We start from the raw sequence: 10,902 nt of genomic DNA on the forward strand, positions 1-10,902 counted from the left end.
GCGGTCACCTAACTGTTCTCCTGATGATGTCCGCTAATTAGACGTCCCGCTACATTTTGCACATTTGCATATAATATTTTGTTGTACTGTTTTTAGTCATAACAGTTCATCCATTACATGTTTTTTTTATAAGCAAGTTAAGCTTTCAAAGCATCCAGACATAGAATATGCTTATTATATGCTTAAGAATTATTATGCTTTTGATTCACCCAACCAAATTTTTTAGTAAAATCTGTAAAATTTTGTTAATATTCGATTCAAAAAGCATTTAAATTTTTGAGCAGTGGAATGTGGCTAGCCGCGGAATGTATTTTTTTACTTGACCACTTGCAAACCTTTTTGAATAGAAAGAGATTGGCTACTTGAAAAATATTTCAGGCTAGCGTATATGCTTATTGCTCCGGCCTAGGAGCCTTAAATTCTCTCTCGTCCGACGACGACGACGCTCAAGACATTTTTTGTTTGTTTATCTAATCCGATAATCTATTCCGATTTAATAAAAACGGATTACCTGATTCAAATAATACTGTGATTTGATTGGCCGAAAGTATTTAAGAAAAAGATGGCTGCCGAAAGTCGACTAGTTGACTGTGTAGCAAATACTGGCAAATCTCAGTGATAAATTTATCATTTTCATCATTATTCATGATGTTTTGGACATGATTTATGAGAAGTTTGATGCATACTGGCTCTCTAACAATGTGGAAAGACTTTGGAGAAATTTTGGCCATGAATCGTCAGCTGATCGAGTGCTTAAAAAATCTTGCATATGGCTATAACCATAAAATTCTGTATTGGTAACTTGACATAATGAAACTTTCAAACACACATCTATTGGAATTTAAAAGAGAATACTAAAATTACTACATTACAGTGAAAATTTGAAAACGATCTGAGTAGTTTTTGTGGTGTTATGTTTATGGCTGAAAATGATCCTGTTTTGTATTCATCATTATTATTGTATTGTTGACTGGCAACCGTTCCTTTTGATTCTTCAAACCCGACACATATTTTTTACAAACATATCACTATGAGAATTCAATAAAGAATACTAAAACACAATTCTTGTGTAAATTTGAACAAGAATGGAGAAATTTTCAAGTTTTATGGCTGAAAATGATCGTTTTTGGACTTTTTGTCGTAATTTCATTGCGGCTGGCGACCGTTACTTTTGATTTTTCAAACCCGACACAGATTTTTTACAAACATATCACTATGGGAATTCAGTAAAGGATACTAAGACACAATTCCTGTGTAAATTTGAACAAGATCGGAGAAATTTTCACAGTGTTATAACTGAAAATGATATTTTTTGGACTTTGTCGTAATTTCATTGGCTGGGACGACCGTTCCTTTTGAAGATTTTTCAAACCCGAAACAGGTTTTTTCCAAATATACCACTATTTATTACATACACACTATTGTACCATTTTATTTGGTTTATCCTACTCTCCTCCATAAATTATCCCAACAGAAAAAATAATGCTTAGCTAAAAGCCGTGGCCTCTAATTAGGCTATTTTTCTCCCCAAAATTTTATCCGGACAATCAAATTAACGGCGCATCATGGCTTCACTATTGGCAAGTTTAGAAAAAAATTAATTTACAGTATAAGAACTTGGAAATATTCACTTCTAAATGTTCATCTCCTTTAGCTCCAATTTTGAACTTTTTAGTCGAGGATGAGTGGGCGGGGGGTGGGGTTGGTTCTATTTAGGCAAGAAAGTGCATGTGTTATCACTTAGAAGAGCTAAACTTCTAGCTGGTTTATTTATTTGTTAAGATTATTTCTCATACTCGCTCTGCAATAGAATTATTACTTTGCTTTCTGATCTGTTCTGATTAGTAGTTTGTGGGCAACATTCTAACACAACTAACTCAACAAGCTTATCTTTCACATCTTTTAATCTCTTAAGCCGGAGCTTCCAGCGCAGCTGGTTTATGTTATGCTTAGGAAATCTGCAAATCTGAGCCTTCATATGCTTACAAGCGTTATGCTTATAAAAGAAAAAACATGTATGCACACACCATGCTCTGAGTGCTCTTTGTAGAGGGATACCGCGAATTTGCTCTCTAACCGAGCCACGAGCTTTAAGAGTGAATACACATGTTTTAATAAGGAACACGTTTTTAAGGAACTTGAGGCTGAAAATGTTCCTAAAAATAAGGAATTGTTAAGGAACTGCTCAAGCTCAGAATAAGAAAACAATTTAAGGAACAGAGAATTAAACTTGAATTTGCAGACTTTACAAACGCCTAAACAAAAAGATGATAAATTATTGACGAAAGAACATTCAATAAACGTCTGTACCGTAGTCATTTGTTATTTTTATGCATAAGTTACATACTTAGCAAATCCAATCTAAGTAAAAGTGTCTCTGGGAAAATAAGGAACTCCTGGCTCGGAGCCAAGTTAAGGTTCCTTATATAAAAAAATGTGTGTACGTGCCATGTGAAAAGTAATCGTAATTTTCTCAGATATAAAAGATCATGATAAGCTTGATTAATCTTATTGTTTTTCTGACAATGACGCAAAACTAAAATGATGTGATAACTAGTGATTTTTGATATTTTTATCATAAATTAATTTTTTCTAATTGCTTTACTGCCGGCCTGTCTACCAGATGTCGTTTTACACCCTTTTTTTTTGTAAGAATATACTTAATAAGAATGTTGATGATAAAATTGGCAAAAAAATTAAGAATATGCTAAAGTCTGTCTCGAAATAATTTGCAGCTGGAGAAAAAAATGGCTGTAACTTTTGATAGAGTTCGAATCAAGTTGCGATTAAGTGCCTGTTAAAATGATATTCGCGAGTCGAATATTATCAAGTAAAAAAATTGAGAAAAAAAAGGAAAATGAAAATGAAAAATGAAGAAGAAAAAAATCAACTTTTTGTAGAAATGTGGTATAGTTACCATTTTCACAGGAGTGACTCTTCAATCTTAGATCATCATCACTGTCAAAAAAATTTTCAAAAATATTCATTCAATCAAAAGATATCAAAGAAAGTTTATTGCTGGTTGACTCTATAAAATAGTAAAAACTGGTAAAAAACGACAAAAAAACAGCCTTTTGTCGATCAACCAGCAATAAACTTTGTTTTATATCTTTTGATTGAATGAATATTTTTGAAAAATTTTTTCACATTGATGATGATCTAAGATTGAAGAGTCACTCCTGTGAAAATGGTAATTATACCACATTTCTACAAAAAGTTGATTTTTTTCTTCTTCATTTTTCATTTTCATTTTCCTTTTTTTTCTCAATTTTTTTACTTGATAATATTCGACTCGCGAATATCATTTTAACAGGCACTTAATCGCAACTTGATTCGAACTCTATCAAAAGTTACAGCCATTTTTGTCTCCAGCTGCAAATTATTTCGAGACAGACTTTAAGGTGGGAGTCACATGAAGTTTTGAGATTTGGTGAAAAAATTATCGATTTCGGGATTTTGCGCGTTTTATGACCCTATACCCTTTCTGAACACACTCTGAAAATTTTAAGGCCGTAGCATTTATATTTCCTGAGATATAAGGGTTTTTCTAGACCCTGATCTAAAGTATTTTCCTTAGCAACGAAAAATCATACCCGTTGCTAGGGCCCGATTTCCTTATGGCTGATCTAAACATAGGATCGTGACATACCAAACGAAAGATCTTTTTACGCCCTTTTCGGGCGTCTAAATCAATACCGCCTTTTTTTCGCGGGATTTCCTAATATGACGTAATCAAAGATAGTAACCAAAGAAATGATATTTTTAAAAACATATAAATTTTGGAGGCTGTCACTATGAAAACTGCTTTAATTTGGAAATGTTGGATTGACTGATGACATTTTTAGCTCTTTAATGTCATTCTTCTCAACTAAGAAAGCTTGAGCTAGGTGAAACCAAAGACTTGATTCTCAAACTCAACGTTTTCGATATGAACTTAGTTTGACGACACCGAAAAACTTATTGAAGGACGAAGACCAAAGGCATATTCAATGATGTATCTATTTAAAGATCCAAGTGTTAAAGGAATTGAAAGCCTGGAGGCTGGTTTAACAATTGTGTGTGATGAATTATTGAAGGTCTGGGGCACTCCCCCGGCACTCCCTCTGCCTGCCTGCGCCTCTGCCCTTTGGCTGGATTATTTACATTCACGAAGAAATCGTGCACGGCTAGATGTCCAAGTGGATTCTTGTATCACAGCAGATCAACTTTAGATTAACCTATAACTGGCAGAATCAGTGAGGAAAATATACTAGGATGATCTATTACATTGAAAGTATGGTTTTTGTTGTGAAAACACATGTAAATTGACTTAGATAAATGTTGACGTGGAGTTTGGCGCAAAATTTTAAGGATTGGCGCACATCACGTGAAAGTGATAATTTGGAATTTCTGGACTATTTTGATATTTCAAAGCATTTTTTAAAGTATTTAAAGTAGAACTATAGTCCATTTTAGTCAAACAGCGAAAGAATTTTGTAAAACGGTCGATTTATTACAGAGAAATAGAGATAATATATCTACTTCTGACTTTACGGACCGTTTTCTCAAAATAGGTTTCAGGGGGTTTTCGCACACCTTGGCAACGTTTTCTCAGGATTGACAAGTGCTATGAACTTGAAATTTTCATGAGAAATTCAATTTATGGTCTAGAGTGTTATGAATGGATTACATTTTTGAAAAAATACTTTTTTCATTTCTAAATTCAAAAAATGCATTTTTTAGTTTCCAGACCCCCTGGAATGAAATTTCAAAAAAAAATTCCATTCATAACACTCCTTATCAAAATATTAACAAGCTGCAAAAAAAATTTTTGTGATAAGTTTTGTAGATTTTTCTAAAACGTTGACACAATATTTTCACAGTACATTTCCCCCTGGCTGATTATAACCCCGTATTGGCTATTTTTAGACTTTTTTTTACATTTTTGAAATCATCTATTGTTAAGTTACCTCTGTAGAAAATTTCATTTAAAAATCTCTTCAAGTTCAAAAGTTATACAGGAAAATGTAAAAAATCAACTTTCTCAATTTTTCATGTGACTCCCACCTAAGTATAATGTCATCATGGAATTTGGCAATTGAACCAAAGAGATAGAAAATAGAGGAGGTTGCACGCTTCTCTTTCTATTATACTATGTTAGTTATGATCATGAATAATTAATGAGGGAAGAAAAAAAAGAGGGAAAGTTTTACGGAACCGACTAAATTGAAACAATCGGTGTTTTATTCAAAAAGATATAATCAATGCCGTAAAAAAGTACTTGAAAACGAAAGTAGAACGGGCAGAGAGACAAATATAAAAAATGGCTGTTGGTTGTTCCTTGACAGCTAAAGTCTTTTGGAAATTTATTCTTAAATATTTCTCTTAAAATATACTGTTCACTTTCTCACGTTCTAAAGAAAGGTTAACTTCAATGAAAGTCTATATAGCTGCCAATAAGGTAAGGTAAGTATAGGGAGAAATCTAGCACCAGTTATCAATTTTAGCTTTTTCTATCAGCTAAAAAATTTATATTTTTCAACAAAAATCATAATATATTTTGATCATATAATGAACTATCATCAAAAGATAAATATCTACTAACAAATGTATTGAGATCATATAATTTTAGATCAGTTTGGAGAGAAAAGAGAGAAGATATACAGATATAAGATGATCAAAAACTTTAAGATTATAAATTCAAATTTTTCATCTCCTGTCACAGACTGTCACAAGTGTAAAGGTAAGAGGTATCCTTTCTGTTTATTTACTTTTTCTGCTTAATGAATTTTTGTTCGAAATTCCACAAAAAGTATTTGGAATTTATCCAAATCAAATCAAGCTAAAATCTAAAAAAACTATTTTTTAAATAACAATAATTTAAACAATAGAAAAAACCATCAGAACGACCTGCCCACATAAGTTGAGGTTGGCTGACTAAGACGACCATGATCCAAAATGTAAAATCCAGGATATTCAACAAGCAGCTCCTGCAAGATGAAAAGTGAAAAAGGTCTGATTGAAAGAATAAAAGACTGAGAAAATGTCGGTTTTCTATATTGAAAAAAAAAACCACCTCTAAAACATGCAAGGCCAGGAGCACTCACCGAAACAATGATTGCTTAAAAAATTAACATTGTACTATTTCATACTAAAAAACCTTTGAATGCAAAATCATTACAAACCTGTAGTTTGCATGCAACCTTTCAACAGTTTGAATAGCCAGGTCCTTTTTCCTTTCCTCCTTTGCAAGCCAGGTGTAGGTGCCTCTCTTTTCTCACTTTTCAAAAATGTATCCGTCAGCCACTAAAATAATAAAAAGTTATAATTTGGTCACAACACACAAGTGAACCTTCATGTCAACATTATCTCTAATAAAAAGAAATGCCTCTTTAAAATCATGAGATGTATTTTATTTCAATTCACATATTGTATGGAGTAGAATTATCTGGATATAGTAACACCTAACCCTTGAAGGGAACTAGCAGCTAGTGAGAATACCTACAAAAACTAATCCTATTGAAAAATATAGGATAAAAATTACCTCAAAACATTTGTCTTTTGTTTCTGTGTACTGTCTGAGAGCAGATTTTGCCGGTTTTCTTGTTGCCATATCTTGGTTAGGATACTGTCCATTTAGGCAAACAAAAATTTTGTCGCAGATCCTGACAAACTTTTGTGTACCTCTAGTTTTGGGCTTGCCTTTGATACTGAAGAGCATGACTCTTGTACTGAGACACTAAAATAAAAATGAAGTAACTTTCAAAAGGAATCCAGGACAAATAATGAAATTAAGCTAGAGTCTTTGTCACCATTCAAACCTTCAATATTTGTGTTTCACTGCTGAAAAAGCCACTCAAGAAGTTTTGATGTTGAGCCCAGAAAAATTATTCAAAATTTCTGTACTTATATCAAGCTAGTCATCAAACTAAAATTATCGAGACCAGACTTGTAGCTATAGTCATTTCAATGTCATTGACAACAACTGAATACCTGAGTACATATCATGGGATTTTTATTGTCATAAAAAGGCCATTTTATTTCAGACAAACCTAATTCTCAAATTTACCTAGCCTGATTAGATAACATATAGGCACTTTTTTTGAGTTAATATGGTAATCATCTAAGTTACCTGAGCTGCAAGTTTAAACGTTCATCATGTTTAGTCGATGTGTTCTCTTGTTAATTTGATCATGTATAAAGCCCTGGGATTTTAGTATTCTTGAACTCCCAGAGTTGTACCACATGGTTCCAACTGATTGAGTGTTTGTCCAGCTAAAAGGAAAGGAATTGACCTTTTCATAAATTACGTCACGAACATCACTTGCCTCGTATTCAAACAGTTTCCACAGTGATTTTATCCCTTGAGACATTAAATGATTTTTTATGAATAGAAAGTAGTTTTAATAAAATCCGCTGGGAGTTAATCACCATGGCAATAACTTCAAAACGAGGCAAGTGATGTTCGTGACGTAATTTATGAAAAGGTCTATTAGACCATATAATTTCAATCATTTTTTTTGAATTTCAACACCTGGTAGTGATAAATATTTCAAACAAATCATCATTGATATCATTTAAGGTATTTCCTCTGGAAATAATAGACAAACCATTGGCTTACAAAATTTTTGGTGCTTCTATTTCCATGAGAGTTTTCAAAATTGTTTTGTCCTCACAAATGAAATATGTAGAGCTTATTTCTATCCAAAGCACATAGATTAATGCTGAAGAAATTACAGTATCTTCCTTATTCTTTGAGTTTATAAAATGAAAGGTTTGTAGAAGCTCCATCAGACACCAAACACCTGACTTTCAAACTCAAATATTCTAACACTCAACAGCTCCCAGACAACAGGAAATAACTCATCACTTGAAGCAGATGGCAGTAGGGAAAAAACAAAAACAAAAGTAATCCAGTGTAGTGTACAATGAAAGCTAAAACATGCGAGGCTGATTATCTTGCTTGTTGGCCCTCCTCATCACATTGCCTTTCCAACTTATTGATTTCCTCATTTATTTCACCCAATTCAAAAAAAAAACAATCAATAACAAATATAAAGTCTTCAGCATCAATAATTAGACAAAGCCACGGTCTCTTCTTATCTTTAATTTCTGAAATTTTCTCCCCATCAACACAATCTGCGAATCCACTGGTATCAATATCTGATGCTGTTGTTATTTTATACATACTGTGTTGATTTATGCCTAGCTTTTTCTATTTTCCTACTTTCAGCTTGGGTGCCTCTGGGTGCCTTTCAATGCTGATTCAAACTCGTACAAACAACTCTACACTTTTCACAGATTTTCTCAGGATGAACATCAACAGCATCATCAGTAATATCAACTCCCAAAGCATTGAAAGCATCTTTAAAAGAAGCTGTCTCTTTAAGTTTTCTACAGTCTTACTTTTTATGATGAATCGGCTTATCATATCACGCACTGGCCGCATAATAATCTAGACTACTTTACTATTAAAGGCAGCTGTTTGTTTGCGACGAAATTCAAATTATTCTTCCATCTCTTCCTTCAGTATTACCAAGAAGCAAACTTTTCGAAATTAACCGCCAACTTTTAGCTGATTACGTAAACAAAGTGAAAGAACACAAGAACTGGAAGAACTACCTAGTCGATGGTTGAATACATGAAATTTAAAAATGGCCTGAACTCAAAGAGCCAGACCACAGTGAAAAGAGCCAGACCACACTAGAAACTTCAGATATACATACCTCAAGGCATCCTCTACCAAGGAAAATTGTTCCCTATTTGAAAAAAATTGTCCATCTTTTCGATTTCGAGTGAATTCCATCAGTAGGTGCTGTTAGCTACTCAACAAGACAGGTTGTCTTTCTTCGATGATAATTTCACTGTATCCTTAGTCAAAACGTATACAAATCATTTGATTGGTTGAAATAAATATATCCAAAAGCATTTGAGATGTTTTAAACAATGTAGTACTTGCTGTAGACGTTGTTTTAGTCATAACTCGAATAGACATGACAAAAATAACAGCAGAGAAATCACCGCTTCGACCCGCCATGTTTGCATCCTTGTCGATTGGCGGCATAACTCAGCTCGCGTCAAAGGCGATTTTTCTTTGTTGCAAAACAAAGGAAATTGAACAGAAAACAAGAGTCGCCCGGCTTTAAAGCAGTTGCGTGCAACCTCCTCTATTTTCTATCTCTTTGATTGAACCTTTTCTATAGCATTTTACCGTGAAATTGCCAATTATTACCCTGCAAAAGGTTCAACAAAAGTGTCAAATTTTTGTTTGACGTATGTATTACATGCAAAAATTAGGCTGGATTGAAACCTAAAAATATACCTTAAGACTATTTTAGGATGATTTCCCCCAAAAAGCTCCCTGACTCGGTACATACCTCACGAACGGAGCACAAAATATCGGCGGGAAATCTAAGATGGCGGCCAAAGAAGTAGCAAAGCTAGGAAATTTCACGGTCGAAAGGTATTACGGGTAATCAGGACCACTGCGCTGTGATAACGACTTTCTGTTGGTCTAAATTTTGTATGTTCTTGTGTCTACCCAAAGGGAAGCCTTAATGGAGGTCCTGATTACCCATGATTCATTTCGACTGTGAAATGGCCTATTGGCAAAGCCATAAAATTTGCCTTTAGGGCAACATCTCCTTCCTGTTCGGTAATCAATTCCCGTAATGATGGCAGTTCTTGACATTTCTAATTGGTGTTGTCGACTTATGTGGTTTACTTCGAGTTGAAAAAAGTATAATTATGAAAAACATGAAGTGTACTATCCCTTGTTTATCATATCGACCGGATTGTCATCAATGGTATCTGTGATATCCTCATGAAGTTGCGCCATTAGAAGAAAAAGTTCATTTGTACCTGTATTTGTTGTATCAGTTGGTGGAGTGTCACGTGGTTTTACATCCATTGGAGTTGGTTGAGGTGGGTCCACTCTGGTCCGACGTGGAATGATCTCAGTGAGAGGTGGATCGTGATCAGTTGGAAGTGGTAGGTCGCCTTCAAATAGGGGCGGATCCGACATCGATGGAAGTGAATCTGTTGATTGAGGTGGAAGTAATTCCTTGGGTTGATTTGAAGTTGCTTGAAGTGGAGGTGTGGTCTCCTTTGGCTTTGATATTTTACGACCAGTTTTTGAGTACGAGTTGAAGTCGAATCTCTCCTTCGGTCGTGTTTGCATTGAGGTGCGATTGAACCCCTTGCTGTTTGAATGTTGTGGCAGAAACAATGAAGGGTGACAAGAAGGCCGTGTTCGTAACACTTGATGAGTGTGAATGTGTTCAAACTAAAAGAGAAAAATTTGACTAAGTCTTACAAAATGTCTGTAAGTCTGAAAAGTACAAGTCTGAAAAATCTAAGTCTGAAAATCTAAGTCTAATTTGAAATTTATATGTCAGTACAAAGATTGATTTGAATATTTGAATTGAAAAATGAAATCTAAGAGTATGTGTATAATTTGTATGTCTATGTTGAAAAAATGTAAGTAGAAAATAAAAATCCAAGATGGCCGACCTAAATCCTACAAGTGCATGACTAAGCAAAAAGAAAGCATCCAGGCAAAAATGGCAAACAAAAACAAACACTGAAAAGCAAACTTACCAGCTAGCCTGGGTGTGAATGTTGTGAAATGTGAAATGATATAGTTGAGTTTGAATTTGAAATTGAATTTGATGTTCACCTTTCAAGTGCCTCTTGTGAAATGAATAGCAGGTCTGAGAGTAACTCTGCAATTTATGCACTTTGATGTGTAAAATATTTATAAATTTATAAATTAATTATGCAAAAATAAAGCAAAGTTGACTAAATAAATATTGATTAACATTGACGACTCTTGTATTTCACAGACCAGATTATGAAAAAGGCGGTAAGAAACGCGGCCGCCTTTTATAAAACGTGGCCGCCCTTTATAACTGACGGCCGACC

General features: G+C 34.0%; 1 long non-coding RNA gene across 1 annotated transcript; it reads right to left on the reverse strand.

Annotated features, from left to right (window-relative positions):
- Window positions 1-5,703: 5,703 nt before the first annotated feature.
- Window positions 5,704-8,967, reverse strand: LOC136815183 (uncharacterized). Its single transcript, XR_010847685.1, has 4 exons — window positions 8,706-8,967; window positions 7,112-7,254; window positions 6,165-6,285; window positions 5,704-5,969 (listed from the first exon to the last, which is right to left on the reverse strand). It is a non-coding gene; the product is annotated as an uncharacterized lncRNA (long non-coding RNA).
- Window positions 8,968-10,902: the final 1,935 nt, after the last annotated feature.

The sequence above is a fragment of the Clytia hemisphaerica genome, unplaced genomic scaffold, assembly GCF_902728285.1.
Source record: "Clytia hemisphaerica strain Z4C2 unplaced genomic scaffold, Clytia hemisphaerica genome assembly, whole genome shotgun sequence".
NCBI lineage: Eukaryota > Metazoa > Cnidaria > Hydrozoa > Leptothecata > Clytiidae > Clytia > Clytia hemisphaerica.